Source organism: Orbicella franksi, chromosome 9, assembly GCF_964199315.1.
Source record: "Orbicella franksi chromosome 9, jaOrbFran1.1, whole genome shotgun sequence".
Lineage (NCBI taxonomy): Eukaryota > Metazoa > Cnidaria > Anthozoa > Scleractinia > Merulinidae > Orbicella > Orbicella franksi.
This window is the reverse complement of record NC_138153.1, coordinates 26,537,010-26,551,838: the sequence shown is the minus strand read 5'-3', so window position 1 is coordinate 26,551,838 and position 14,829 is coordinate 26,537,010. Positions and strand designations below refer to the sequence as shown.

The following is a 14,829-nucleotide window of genomic DNA, read 5'->3' as shown; positions in this document are numbered from 1 at the left end:
GCCAATATGTTGTGAGATGGCTTATATGCAAAGAGAGGAACAACATCTGGAGAAGGGACATATTCGAAGAGGGCCAATATGTCATGAGATGGCTTATATGCAAAGAGAGGAACAACATCTGGAGAAGGGACATATTCGAAGAGGGCCAATATGTCATGAGATGGCTTATATGCAAAAAGAGGGACAACATCTGGAGAAGGGCCATATATTTGAGGAGGGCCAATATGTTGTGAGATGGCTAATATGTAAGATGACGGCCAACATTTGGACAGAGGGATAAATCTGGGAATAGGGCCAACATCTCATTCTGGAGAGAACTAATACCTGAGAAGAGAGCCAACATCTAGTAACAGGGCTTAAATCTGGTGAGAAAACTTACATATTATATAAGGGGATGGGGCCGACATCTGGAGAGAGAGTTTATACATGTATCTGGAAAAGGTTTCATAACTAGCCTTATATCTTGGGATGGGTTTTTAACTTTTATAGCAGAGCTCTGGCTGCACAAAGGGCCACCAAGCAGAGCCCATACTCATATAGGTAAGGAAAAGAAACCCAAGAATTGATTTTCTCATGGTTAGCATGGCTAGCGATATTACTTGTGGGCACATACGAACAGTGGCGATGGCGACACAATGTTGACAGCAACAGACTCCTGCAAGATAGTGGCCATACTCCGGCTAATAGGTTGACAGAGACATGCAGCCTTGGTTTACATGTATAACGTCCTTCTTTGATATTGGGCGTCCCCGTTATGGTCAATTGACACCTGTCAAAAGAAGGCATCTGGTGACCAGTATCACGTGACCATACTCCAGCTCAAGTTTAGAGCTTATGAAGGTCAAGTGTTTTTGAAGTTGACTGCTGACCAAGTGCTGGTTTTCAATTCGATCATGGGCTCATGTCAGGTTAACTTCAGTTGTTGTAAACAGCTGGGCCGGGTTGTCTGGAAGCCGGTTAATGCTAACCCAGGATTAAAGATTAACGGAAGTATAAATTTGCCTTGTATACGAATGTTTTTCACTGCTTTTGTTTTGTGTATTTTGAGATTATTCAAACTCAAAACAGAATGCCAAACTATACTCAGACAGAAAACATCACAGCAAAGTTACAAAACTCACAGCACTTATCCTGGGTTAGCTTAATCGGGCTTTGAGCAACCCGGCCCAGGAGCTGCCTTTTTAGGCTTGTCTAAATCTGTATATTGATAAATAATAGAAGGGCACATAGGTCTTGCGAGAGAACTGATATGTGGAGACTGGGTTGATACAAGTGACAGGTCTTACATCTGGGAAGAAAAGTTATAAAAATATCAAGGTGCGATCCAACTGCAGGACCAGAATTTGAGCTGGTTTCAAAGTCATTTGCATGGTTTGTTTTTAACTACACATGTACTGTGCTGTTTAACTTAAGCTCAGATTTCATCTACAACAAAATTTTTGCAGGCAATCAACAGTGTCTGTTCCAGCAAATAAGAATCCCTCTGATCCTACATGACAAACAAACCCCGCTTCTTGTCAAGAACTCATGCTGAAATTCATTGTTGTGAGGTTTATATTGTGGGGAGAGAATACAGGATGTCATGAAGGAGGAAGGACAGGAGACGGGAAGAGGAGGGAAGTTAGGAGCTGGTTTACTATAACCAATTTTTATCTGGCTTGTGTTTGTAGCCAATATAATGCAAACTCTGATTGGCTAGTGAAGGCGTGGCAGCCTCATGGTAAGTGTGCTGGACTCAGTCCAGGTTCAAGTCCTGGCCAGGGACATTGTATTGTGTTCTAGGGAGGGACACTACTCTCACAGTGCCTCTCTCCACCCAGGTGTAAAAATGGGTAGCAGCGAATTTAATGTTGGGGGTAACTGTGTGATGGACTAGCATCCAATCCAGGGGAGAGTAAAAATATTCCTTTTGCTTCGTACTACAGTAACTGGGATAAGCTCCGGCCTGATTGGCCTCTTGGCTTGTCTGCATCCTTCACCTTTTACCTGATTGGCTCATTCTAGTAATGCCCACAGGCCTATTACAGGCTTGCAAAAAAAGCAAAGGCCGTGGATGTAATAAACAACTTATTAACCTCAAAGGTGTTGTCTTTAAGGAAAAATCTCAAACCTTGGCCTTGTTATGTTGACGTCACTATTCCAGCAAGGTTTATGGCATCAATGGGCATTAAAGAGGCTACAATTAAATAGAATTATTTTAATATTACTTACTTCAAGAGGGTACACATTGTCTTCCTCCACTTCTATCAAACTTGCTGCAAACAGTAATGATCTGAAATCAAGAATGTCATACTGAATTTTATTTTTATCATTCTAAAGCTGTAGAATAACAGTATCATTGTACAATAGTAACAGTACAATAATTATTGTCTACTACTATTTCTTTTAACTTAAACTAGTTCCTTTTTAATGAAATAGATTAGATTTCATAATTCATTCATCAAAACAGCATATGGCAATGTCTTGAATACCGTGGCGGCTTTTAACTTGGAAAAAAGGGCAATTATTGAAATAGGGCTGCTTATTTATCAAAGTGGCTATGAGCCACTCAACTTGGAAAATGGATCATCTGTAAACCGTGACAATTTTGATGCCACTGACTTGAGGTTTTAATCTGTAGGTTAAGTTAAAGCTTAAGCACACTGGCAAGACGCAACGGTAAGAAAATCCATAATGAGGACGTGTAACACCATTGAAAACATTCATGAAGTTATTGATGATCCTCAGCCAAGACAATTATAAAGAAAGTACTGCTTCTTGTCTTGTCAGCAAAGCAAGTATAATCAGATTTTCATTTTTGTTCCTATTGTTTTCGTTCTTATTTTCCTAGATTTCTTACTTAAACCTTGTTACCTTTTGAGAGATCTTAGAAATAAAAAAAATATATATCCAATGTACATGTAGAGTCATACTACAAGGACAGCGCCGCATCTCGTCCACACAACAAAGTTAAGCCCTGTTCTGTGGGGTTCCTGCTTGGATGGGTGACCAAATATGATTACTCCGTGTTGTAATAACTTCTTTTTTCCACTTTATTTATTTTTTATCTTCCCTTTCCAAGGTGATATTTGTGACTGCTAAGCTCCCCGTCTTGTGTAATGTCTTTTTTTCTATTTATCAACTATTTTATTGAAATCATTTTGCAATGTCCGTATTCATCTTTGAAGTATTTATTTACAATACTGTATAAATATTAAATAGCGAAACACGTCATTCGAATTCTCCCTAATTCTCTTGCCTGTTGATCGTCCAAAACTTTTAGTCACGGCTTGAATCATAAATTAGAAATTCATAGAGCTCATCAATTTTGTGATTTTCAATATCTCCTCAGTTTTCAACAATCGGGTAAAGTTAAACCCGTGTAAGTGGACACCTTCGGGAAATGAGCTATTTATATAATTAGCTTCTATATTAGATAAAAATGTTTGTGCAAAAATCTATTCAATGTAGATCATTTTTGCAGTAAGATATTGAGTTCTTGGGTCAGAAATTCAAAGAATAACTTACTTGACATGGCGCAATCAACTGTAAAACAGCCTTGGACAGGACAATGTTTGAAACCCGGGGGGGGAGGGGGGGGAAGGGCTCCTATATGAAAAGGTGGGGGATGCTTGTCGTCTCGGGTACAAATCAAGGATTCTGGTCTCACTTAGGGTGATCGTGACAAAACACCACTTTCGCTGTCAAAGTACAGTATCTCTCAGGGTGCAGTCGAAGAAATAATAATAAAAGAAATGCTTTCATTAATTTTGTTTTCCGCTGATCTTTTGAGATCTCTCCTTTCTTGAACAGTGGCTAGTAATCGAATGTATTCCGTTTTAAGTGGTATCTTTTGGGGGTCTAATGAAGCTCGAGCAATACCCACATTAGTCTTCTTTAGGAGTTAAACTCAAATTTTCTAACGAGCTTCCCTGACCTTCTCATATGGGAGTTCCCTCCCCCCCCCCGCCTTCAATTCCAAATGTCTAACAGGAAGTGACCCAGTGAAGGAGTGATGGAGTGAAATCATCCCACCACTATAACTTGGAAATTGTGAATATTTTATAAGTAAAAAATGACACTCAAAGGAGAGCACTTATTAGACAGAGGGTGCTTACTGGAGGGAGGGCATTAAATCACATCATTACAGTTTACAAAGCATTATTCAGGTTGACCTGAATGAAATTCAGGCTAACCGGGGTGATATTCAGTCTAACTGGAGTGATATTAAGCAGCCACCTATTATACTAAGCTGCCAGTTATCAAAGTCCTGAAATTATTGCCGGTAAAATACTGTAAATCAAACCCTCATTAACTGGACACCTCTATTAAACAGCCATGGCTACCATTTGGTTGTCCCAATGAGGGTTTTTCTATTGTCTTTACCCCTATTAAACGGCCACCTAAAATTTAATACACATAAATTAACTTTGTTTTGGAAAAGGTGATGGCAGATGAGAGTCCAAAATAGAAGGTGATGAGTGTTAAAACATTCAAACACATTTATATTATAATTGTCTTGAATTGACTCCATGATCTCTAAGAAGTAAACCCGATGTTGAAAATGCTCAAGGTAAACAAACCCCTATTTAGCGGCCACCTCTCATTTCCCAGAGTGTGACCACTCAATAGGGGTTCAACTGTATATCTCATACTCATAATACCTTCTAAAGGGATCTAATGTTTGCTTGTACAGTACATCCCATAATAACACTGACACTTACTCACCTAATTAATCCATGCTACCATTGCATTCTGGGGTCCAAGATAGCACTGTTCTGAAAATTATACTCTGGCAAAATCTTTTCTGCAATCAAATTGAAATTGAATAATAACAAAACTGAGAGGGAACCTTTGAACCTAGTAAAATTAATGAAATTCGGTTAGACCTACACCTTGTTAGACATACTCCCGTGAAGCCTTTACCATAATGACTGTTCAAGAATTATTTTCTTAAATGCTTGGCCTGAATATCAGGAACAAATAATTTACAGTCTCGAATTGCAAACAGCTTTGTTGTAAGACAGTACAGTCTTTCCTCCACAGAAACTCAGGAAGAGAATTTGTTGCATTCTTACACCAATCTCATGTACAAAGCTCAAGATCCAGTCAGCTCATGCAGACAGTCCAGATTCCAAAACAAGTTTCTTATCTTCTATTTGTTTTTGTGTGGGACCAAGTCACAGTTTCACAGATCAAGAAACTCAGGAAGAGAATTTGCTGGGTGGAACCAACTCCTTTGCAGGTCAGTTCTTACACCCATCTCTTGCACAAAGCTCAAGATCCATTCAGTGCATGCAGACAGTCCATATTCTGAAAAAAATTTCTTATCTTCTACATGTACTTGTTTTCTGAAGGACCAAGTCGAAGCTTCACAGATCAAGAAACTCAGGAAGAGAATTTGCTGGGTGGAACCAACTCCTTTGCAGGTCAGTTCTTACACCCATCTCTTGTACAAAGCTCAAGATCCATTCAGTTCATGCAGACAATCCAGGTTCCAAAACAAGTTTCTTATTTTCAACCTGTTTTTTGAGGGACCAACTCACAACTTCAGAGATCAAGAAACTCAGGAAGAGAATTTGCTGGGTGGAACCAACTCCTTTGCAGGTCAGTTCTTACACCCATCTCTTGTACAAAGCTCAAGATCCATTCAGCTCATGCAGACAGTCCAGGTTCCAAAACAAATTTCTTATTTTCAACCTGTTTTTTGTGGGACCAAGTCGCAGCTTCACAGATCAAGAAACTCAGGAAGAGAATTTGCTGGGTGGAACCAACTCCTTTGCAGGTCAGTTCTTACACCCATCTCTTGTACAAAGCTCAAGATCCATTCAGCTCATGCAGACAGTCCAGGTTCCAAAACAAATTTCTTATTTTTAACCTGTTTTTTGTTGGACCAAGTCGCAGCTTCACAGATCAAGAAACTCAGGAAGAGAATTTGCTGGGTGGAACCAACTCCTTTGCAGGTCAGTTCTTACACCCATCTCTTGTACAAAGCTCAAGATCCATTCAGCTCATGCAGACAGTCCAGGTTCCAAAACAAATTTCTTATTTTCAACCTGTTTTTTGTTGGACCAAGTCGCAGCTTCACAGATTAAGAAACTCAGGAAGAGAATTTGCTGGGTGGAACCAACTCCTTTGCAGGTCAGTTCTTACACCCATCTCTTGTACAAAGCTCAAGATCCATTCAGCTCATGCAGACAGTCCAGGTTCCAAAACAAATTTCTTATTTTCAACCTGTTTTTTGTTGGACCAAGTCGCAGCTTCACAGATTAAGAAACTCAGGAAGAGAATTTGCTGGGTGGAACCAACTCCTTTGCAGGTCAGTTCTTACACCCATCTCTTGTACAAAGCTCAAGATCCATTCAGCTCATGCAGACAGTCCAGGTTCCAAAACAAATTTCTTATTTTCAACCTGTTTTTTGTGGGACCAAGTCGCAGCTTCACAGATTAAGAAACTCAGGAAGAGAATTTGCTGGGTGGAACCAACTCCTTTGCAGGTCAGTTCTTACACCCATCTCTTGTACAAAGCTCAAGATCCATTCAGCTCATGCAAACAGTCCAGGTTCCAAAACAAATTTCTTATTTCCAACCTGTTTTTTGTGGGACCAAGTCGCAGCTTCACAAATTAAGAAACTCAGGAAGAGAATTTGCTGGGTGGAACCAAGTCTCCTTTGCAGGTCAGTTCTTACACCCGTTTCTTGTACAAAGTTCAAGATCGCAGCTTCACAGATCAAGAAACTCAGGAGGAGAATCAATTTGTGGAATCAACATTGATTAGGGCCAGTTCTTACACTGTAAACATATCTCTTGTTCAAAAGATCCATTTGGTGCATGCAAAAATTCCAGGTCCCTAAACAAGTTTCTTATCTTGCCAGTGTGATTGATGTTATACAAATCTTACTTGCCATATTGTACATCTAGAAATGTTCCCAAAGATTTTCACTTTATGTAAGTTGCCACCTGAAGTCCAGGTTAATATTTTTATGATATAATGGCGACTTAAAGAATTTTCAGGGATTATTAAGAGTCTACCTGTAAGTCGCAACACCACCCCACCTCTTACCACCTTCACAAATCCAGGGATACCTCAATCATACAAAACAACATTTGCTATAAAGGCCAAACATTCTTTTCAAAATTAAACTATGACATTTTGTTTGCTTGATATATCATGAAGTTCAATTAAAGCACTCAAGTTTGGACTTAAAGAAATAAAGCCACCTGTTCCAGCAAGCTCTACCTACTTGGAGCAGACATGCCCCTCGCTCGATATTTGGCTGATTTTGTTACAAAGTGACTAGTTAGGTTACTGAGACAGAGATACTTAAGAACTGCAAGCTAAGATTTGTTGTTGATTTATTGTAATAGTTTTCATGGCTCAGTGGCGGAGTGAGGATTGTTGTGAGCTGTGTAACTGCTCCTCCAGTAGTTTTCCCAAGTTTAGTTCAGATGAAACACACTGTCAATCGCTGGAATTAAAGGGAGTTGCATTCTCGAGTTTTGGCTGGTTTATTAGCCCCAGAATATTCAAAAACTAATTGGAATACACTATGAATAAAGGTTTGTATTTGGCAGATAGTTGGTATCCACTATCAATTATTGAAAGTTGATCTACATATAAATTGAGAGCAGTTACCACGTCATCATTGTCAAATGTAACCCAGTGGCTAATCTACATGTATTAAACAAAAAATAACACTCAATACATTGTTCACAGTTTTGCTTCACACATCCGTATACCACCAAGTTGACAATTTTGAAGAAAAACAATATCTTAATTTTCCGCTAGATCTTAGTGAGACCATTGACTTGATTTGAAAAGAAATGGAAAAAGATTGATTCTTTAAAACAAAGTTATTGATAACCTCTTACTGATAGCTGTCATAAGGTTGGCACCCAGTTGTAAAAATTAATAATTTTGTAATAATTATATGACAATAATAATATTAATAATCATAGTAACAACAGTAATAATAATAATAATAGTAATAGAGCGGTTTTCAATTGAGTGTTGTAAAGCCAAAACCAAACCAATTACTTACCAATTAGACTACTCAGCCAATCTCAAACCATAGTAAAACCAAAACCAAAACCAAAGTAATTGTCTAATTACTTTCGACACTCAATTGAAAACCGCTCTAATAATAATAATAATAATAATAATAATAATAATAGATCGCAGAACAAGAAAATTGCTAACCATGAATGGAGGGTTCCATCCACGGGACTGTGTGGCACGACTTTATGTGCCAATAAAGGATGGAGGGAGAGGTTTGATATCCGTAGAGGATTGTGTCAATCTAGGAGACCGGATTTGGTGATCATTGACAAGAGAGACAAGAGCTGTCAAATTATAGATGTGGCAATTCCAGAGGATAATGGGGTGAGAGAGAAGGAAGATGAAAAAGTTGAAAAGTATCAAGATCTAGCAAGAGAAGTTCGAAAAATGTGGGGTGTGAGGACAAAGGTTATTCCAGTGGTAGTGGGAGCATTGGGATCAATACCACTGAGATTGAATGACAATCTGAGAACCATTGAGGTGGGCATTCCTGTTGGACTGATCCAGAGATGTGCATTGTTGGGGTCAGCAAGAATTCTTAGAAAGGTGCTGGAGATGTAGAAAGAAGAGAAAAAGCAAATAAGAGGTGTTTCTTGGCTTCCCTAGGCAACTTGTTGTTGCCCGGAACCAATGACGAAACCAGCTTCAATATCATCAATAGCTGTGCGAATCTTTAATAATAATAATAGTAATTATAATCATAATAATAATAATAATCATAATAATAATGATAACAATCATAATAACAATACAAAGATCTTGAGATTGAAATCGAGGAAACATGGGGAATGAAAACAACAACTGTCCCAGTGATCATTGGAGCTTTCGGGCTTGTCAAGAAGGGAACAGAAAACTACATCGGCAAGATCCCAGGCAATATTAGAATAACAGAGCTACAGAAGACCGTCCTCCTTGGAACTGCTCACATACTTAGGAGGACTCTATCCATCAAGTAATCCAGCAGACTTATGACTGCCCTAGGCTCATGGATTGAACTCGGCACCATAAGTTAAAAGCGGCAAGACTTTAAGGACTTTGTGGCTTCCTAGAGTTGGTTCCCCTGTGCACGGTTATATGCAGAAAAAGCTACATTCCTGTAAGGACACCAAAATGGCCACCCCGCTTGATTTTCGCAGGGGCATGTCATGGCCAGTAAACTGTTACCGTTTAATGCTAAGACATGTGATAAGACATGTGGCGAACATGTGAGTATGTGAGCAGGCCATGTGAGCTTATCTTTCCGCTGGATCTTTGACTTCTTTCCATTCAATCGCCGTACGCTTCACTATTATGTGCGCTCAGCGTTAGACTTTGGTGAATTTAAATGCTTCGACGATAGCATTTATTGAAATCTGAGGGAATTGTCCTTGTCTATTAACACGACTTGGCTTTGGGATGTGGGAACAGCTACAATTTGATTGCATTTGTTCATTAGTTCCAGTCGCAACAGATAGCTCAGTCTTTGTCCGGTCAAAATTTTATTGTTTGGAATTGGTGGAAAAGTAGTCTGAAGGCAAGACTCACAAATCTACTTTATTCATCAGGGAAAATACTCCAATTAAGGGACCGTTCATTTTTTATGAGAGAGGGGGGCCTGGTGGGATTTGGGAAGCACCATTTAAAAATTGCATGACCCCCCCTCAGCTTACCAATTTTTTCACGTGCCCCCCCCCCTTATAGCGGTCATTTTTTGGGATGACCCCCCCCAAAAAAAATTGAACAAACAATATTTAGATTTCAACTTTTTAAATATTTCTCTATTATCCCCCTACTTCGCGTTTTGTGCTCACTGTGAAGACAATATTTACAATCCCTATACTACAGAGAGCTGTTGTTTGAAAAACAAATCAAAAGAAAGAGAAGTCAATTTCGGATCTCCTAGTTATGGCTCACCCTGAGCGTGTGGCATTTGGCCTCTCATTGGCATCTCCCTCATCTGAATTGATGAATGCCCACAGTTTTAATGTAAAACAGATCAAATGTATAGAAGCTAAGTTGACGAAGGTCACGCAGGACATGGAAGCACTAGAAAATAAGAGCAATTATAACAGCATATTCAAGGGCATACTCAAACATGCACAGCACATCAACAAAAGGAGAAGGAAAAAAGAAAAGCGCAGAAAGTCAAATGCGAGAAAGAGGAAGCGGACTGAAAACAACGTCCAACGAGTTTATGGAATCTGTGTTGGAAACCCGCTAGGAAATGATCTTCCACAATGCCTTGTGTACCCTCCTAGAACGGCCGTCCCGGAAGGGTGTATTAAAGTTGAGGATGCTGCCACGTCGTTATTTAGAAGAGATGGGCCATACATCGCACAGCTCTTGGAAGGGAATTATTTCACCAATGCTGCAAGAAACAGAATCACCACCAACCTTGAGCAGGAAGTCAGAGATTATGTCTACACCTTCATGTACCCTGAAGAGTACACTCTGACGGAAAGCATTGCTGCTTCTTGCAGCATCGGTGAAAGAGACTCCCATAGCAGCACAAGCGGCGACGAAGAACTCGACGGCAGCGAAGATGAAGATGAGTGCCAGTGAAAGTTGCATTCGAAAATAACAGTGTTAAATACTTCTTTTCAGTAGCTACAAATGCTTTTTTGTCGCCAAACGTTTTTTTAAAGCAGAAGGAAAGTTTGTAATAAATTTGTATCCTGCCTTCTATGTTTATTCTATAGCAATTTTTTTGATATTCAAACATTATGCCATTTTAAAGTTTTACTAAAATATTTCACGTGACCCCCCCTTTTTCCCTTATTTTTTTGGGATGGCCCCCCCTTGAAAGCCATTTTTTTTCGCATGCCCCCCCCCCTAAATCCCACCAGCCCCCCCTACCTGATAAAAAATGAACGGTCCCTTAGTCGCATGGAGTTGGTTTACAATAAACGAGCATGCGATTGCAAATGCTAGCTTAAATTTGTGCTTCCAGCTTAGAATAATGTACGTAATTTAAATATTCTATGAAACTTGTGAGTCTACAGAAACTGGCGGGGTCACGCAACGTATCAACAAATCATGACCTCTTCACTAGCATGGACTTTGACACTTTACACGTCTGACTGTAAAACCTTGATTGCTGCTGAAAAATGTTGATTTTAACAATAGACAAAGATTGAAAGTCAGCAAATGAAATCATTTAAGGTTTATATATTTAAGTGAGGGCGTCGAACGCACTCTCATAATCTCTGATTACTACTAGTAATAATAATAGTAATAATAATAATAATAATAATAATAATAATAATAATAATAATAATAGCAACATAGCACTATTTACAAGTAGATCATTAAATAACCCTAATTACAACCAGACGATCAATAACGTTGTGCCTCATATTAAAGTTTGTACGATGACACAAGTGCTAGTTTAATATTCAGATATTTATCAAAAGTACTAGTTACCTGTTAGATCTTCTGCAAGCTAAAAGTTCGAGTAGCTGTGCGTTTGACAAGTTTTCGCCAATATTTTTCATCTAGTCAAAGAACTGACCTAATTTAATGAATCCATAGTATTGGCGTTAAGTTTATTACCAGCTAAATAAAACTAAAGTTTATTTGTACGCGTAAATAAATAATCAGAGATTATATACGGATCGAGCAAGCCTGTACAATAAATAATTTATTACAATGGCTCTTGAAACGCTGCTGTAAACATTTAGACGCCCGCAATTTATTCTCGGTAAACGTGTGTGCTAAAGTTAAACATTTACTTAAGTTTTTCTGGTCGCTTCTTGGAAGTTAAACTCAAATTGTCCGCAAAATATGAAGGAAAAACGACGTCTACTTACGGCAATTATTTTCTTTTTTGCATCGTTTTAAAAAAGTAATTCGCAAGCGAAACATCTTAGTGGTCCATATTGCAAAAATCGGACCTCTCAGGGAATCAATCAGAATTTTCCCTTTCATTTTTGTTTACCTTATTTATTTTGGCTTCCCTTGAGGCCGACCTTCTTCGCCGTTTTCGAACACAGTACATGGAACAGTCATCTTCGAAGCCGTTATTTGTGTTTTCAAGGTCACTGTACTTTTGTTAGGATTGATGGTGCGTTGCCTGACTTTCTTCGTAGACGGTTTTAACTTTTTTATTCCGTCTAGCGACTCTAGCGTCTCGAGTTTTCACGTGCCTCCCAGGAAACGAAGAAATTGCATACCCTGTGTTTTATCTAGATTTGCTCCCGACTTTGAAATTGGTAAACGTGCTGTGAGAGAATCCTAGACTGCGAGCAGTCTCTCTTTTGCTCGAAAATCCGTGGGGAAGAACACAAAACAAGTAAGCGTGCGATCGTGACTACGATCATGACTGCAAGCGTGACTGCGAGCGTGACATGCCGCGAGCGGCAAGTGGCTAAGTCACACGAGCCACAAGTAGCGCGGGCGTCGAAAGACGCGACGCACTACCTGCGGGCCGCCGCTTCGCATATCGCTCGAACGCTCATAACCCATGTCACTGCTCGCTTGTGTGTTACGTTTTTCTTTGCGTTCTTCCCCGCGGATTTCTGAGTAAAAGAGATTGCTCGCAGTCTAAGAGAAGCCATTAAGTATTTCGCGCTCTTTTCTTTCCTCCCAGACCTCCAGGCGCAATTCAGGAGAAACACGCGCAAACCGCGAAAATTTCGTGCGCGTTTTGAGGAAACACATTTGGCTGGTCACTCGTTCATTTTGCTAACTCATTTGTTAACTTGACCCTTTGTCATCAACAGCCAATCCCAGCCCAGAATTTGTTGGTTGAGGATCTGTCTGACGGTGACGCCAGAATGGGCGGTTCATTCAAGACCGCGATATCAAGACTCGGTAGAGGTGAATAGAATACTCTTTGCTCAATTGTTATGTCACGTAACTTGGAAAAGCCGATTTTTAAGGATGGTCTCTTCCCAGTTTATCGTTGCAATACAGGCACGGCATTGTGTCGTGTTCTTGTTAAAGGAGCTAGGTCACGCTTTTCGCATCTGCGATATCAATATATGTCACGACACCAATCAGGGAATGTTGTCTTGTTGTATCTCTCTTATCTGAACTAACGTCAACAGAAACATAACACAATCCAACTTATCAACTTGAAAGTGAATAATTTGTTACCGATCCTTTTGTCCCAACAGCTAAGCACGTTTTCAGAGTATCAAGTACAGAAGCAGAATATGGCCAATCTCACACAATACAAGCCTCCACTGAGCAGGACAAAAAAAGTGGCTAAATGCAATACGAAACGTTATACCCCACCCCGAAAACTATAAGACCTACCTATGATGTCACGCACGCTTTCCAACGTCACGCAACGCCTCGGGTTCGGATAGGAGCGTTGAGAAAAACCCTAATGCACAGCAGAGAGTCGACGTCCTGAAGAAATTGCGTGGGGAGTGTACGAAGTGCACGAAATGTCCTCGTGGAAACTGTTTGCAATTAGTTGGGACTGACATAGAATTTTAGTATACCAAATGAATTTTGTCCGGTGCTCCATCCCTTGGGGATCCTGGATAAAAGTCAAAGATGAACTTTGACCCTCCAGAAGCGATCAGTTCCCAAATCCAGCCAGGTACAGTTTATGGAAATGAGGAAATTGGTCATGTCGGAAAAGAAATTGTTGACTATAACCAAATTATGCCAAGGGCAAGAACTTATTGCGTCGCAATGTTTTGAAAATCGATTGTTAAATTCGTTGCTTCAGTCCTTTTACAAGGAAAACATTGCGGAACACCATTCTTTAAGCGTACTTATTATAGAGTGGGGTGCCGAGGATGAATAAGGTTTGTGAGAGCAGCCGGATTCTTCCAGTTGCAGCGAAAAGTGGATAAAAGATAGCCACAAAACAAAAACAAAGACAATAAAAACACAAGGGTTGTTTTCTCAGTTTGAATACTCTTGTAACGTTTTTGCACTCGCGGTGACAGACCCCGGTAGCTAGCCAAATCTCCATTCCAATTTATAGCGAGCTGTACATTACAATTGTAAATGTTTGTTGTAATATTTACTTTAAAAATAGTGATTTTCTAATGACTGTTGTAAAGCTTTTAAATTCAAAATTATTAGAACGGATCACCGCGCCTGCAAATATTGGACCAGCCAATCGGAACTCGGCAATCACCGAAAAGCGCGGGAAAGTCGGGAGCAGTCGGTGACGAGAGTGGAAAGAGTCACGTAAACTCATTCACTTAGTTTTGGCTTTGATTGGCTTTGAGAATATAGTCTCTGCTCTGATTGGTTAGCGGCGGTTGCATAAATTGCATGGAGTGTTTTTAACCAATTACAGTCAAACGAAAATCTGTCCAGGAGACAAATTTAATACGTAATAATGCTTTTAGACTGATGTGCAGTCGTCTTGAGCAATACTAGTGGAAATATTCTAAGAAGAGAAATATTGTATAGTTAACAAGCAATAATATATTGCATTTATAATGCAGTGAATAAAATGATAGCAATTTTCTGTAAATTAGTAATTGGAGTGTTGACTAGTATCTACATTACTTAATTTCTGTGTACAATGCTCTTTCTAAAGGCTGGTTTTTACTATCACATTAGACTACAGGCAATTTGTTTTTCTCTTGAAATTCAGCAGTGATTATAAGGCGACACGCTTTAGTCTCAAAGGGATTGGGACGAAACTGATAAACACTTGTCTTAGAGACCTAAGGCCGAATCCACATTTCGCCGGAGGAATTTAAAAACACGGTATCGGTTAGGCCTACTGTCCGCACTAATCTGTCCCGGAAACGGAGCTTTTCGAAAACGCCCATCAAAGCGGGGAAAATTTGAAAACGCCGGCTTTTCGTTTTAGTGTGGGCATAAAACATTTTAAA

The 14,829-nt window shown here is 39.6% G+C and overlaps 1 protein-coding gene across 5 annotated transcripts in view; it reads right to left on the bottom strand.

The window, feature by feature from the left end:
* The window catches only part of LOC145498201 (uncharacterized), a 172,041-nt gene that overhangs the window by 79,911 nt on the left and 77,301 nt on the right, over positions 1 to 14,829 (bottom strand). For 3 of the 5 annotated variants that reach the window (XR_014050797.1, XR_014050796.1, XR_014050798.1), the window contains exon 1: positions 614 to 1,189. The exons of 1 other annotated variant lie outside the window; for it this stretch is intronic. The gene's annotated coding sequence lies outside the window, so the exon portion shown is untranslated. Of the gene's footprint in view, positions 1 to 613; positions 1,190 to 2,211; positions 2,273 to 4,707; positions 5,555 to 14,829 lie in introns of those variants that run through there. One more of the 5 variants, XR_014050800.1, reaches the window with a different exon arrangement.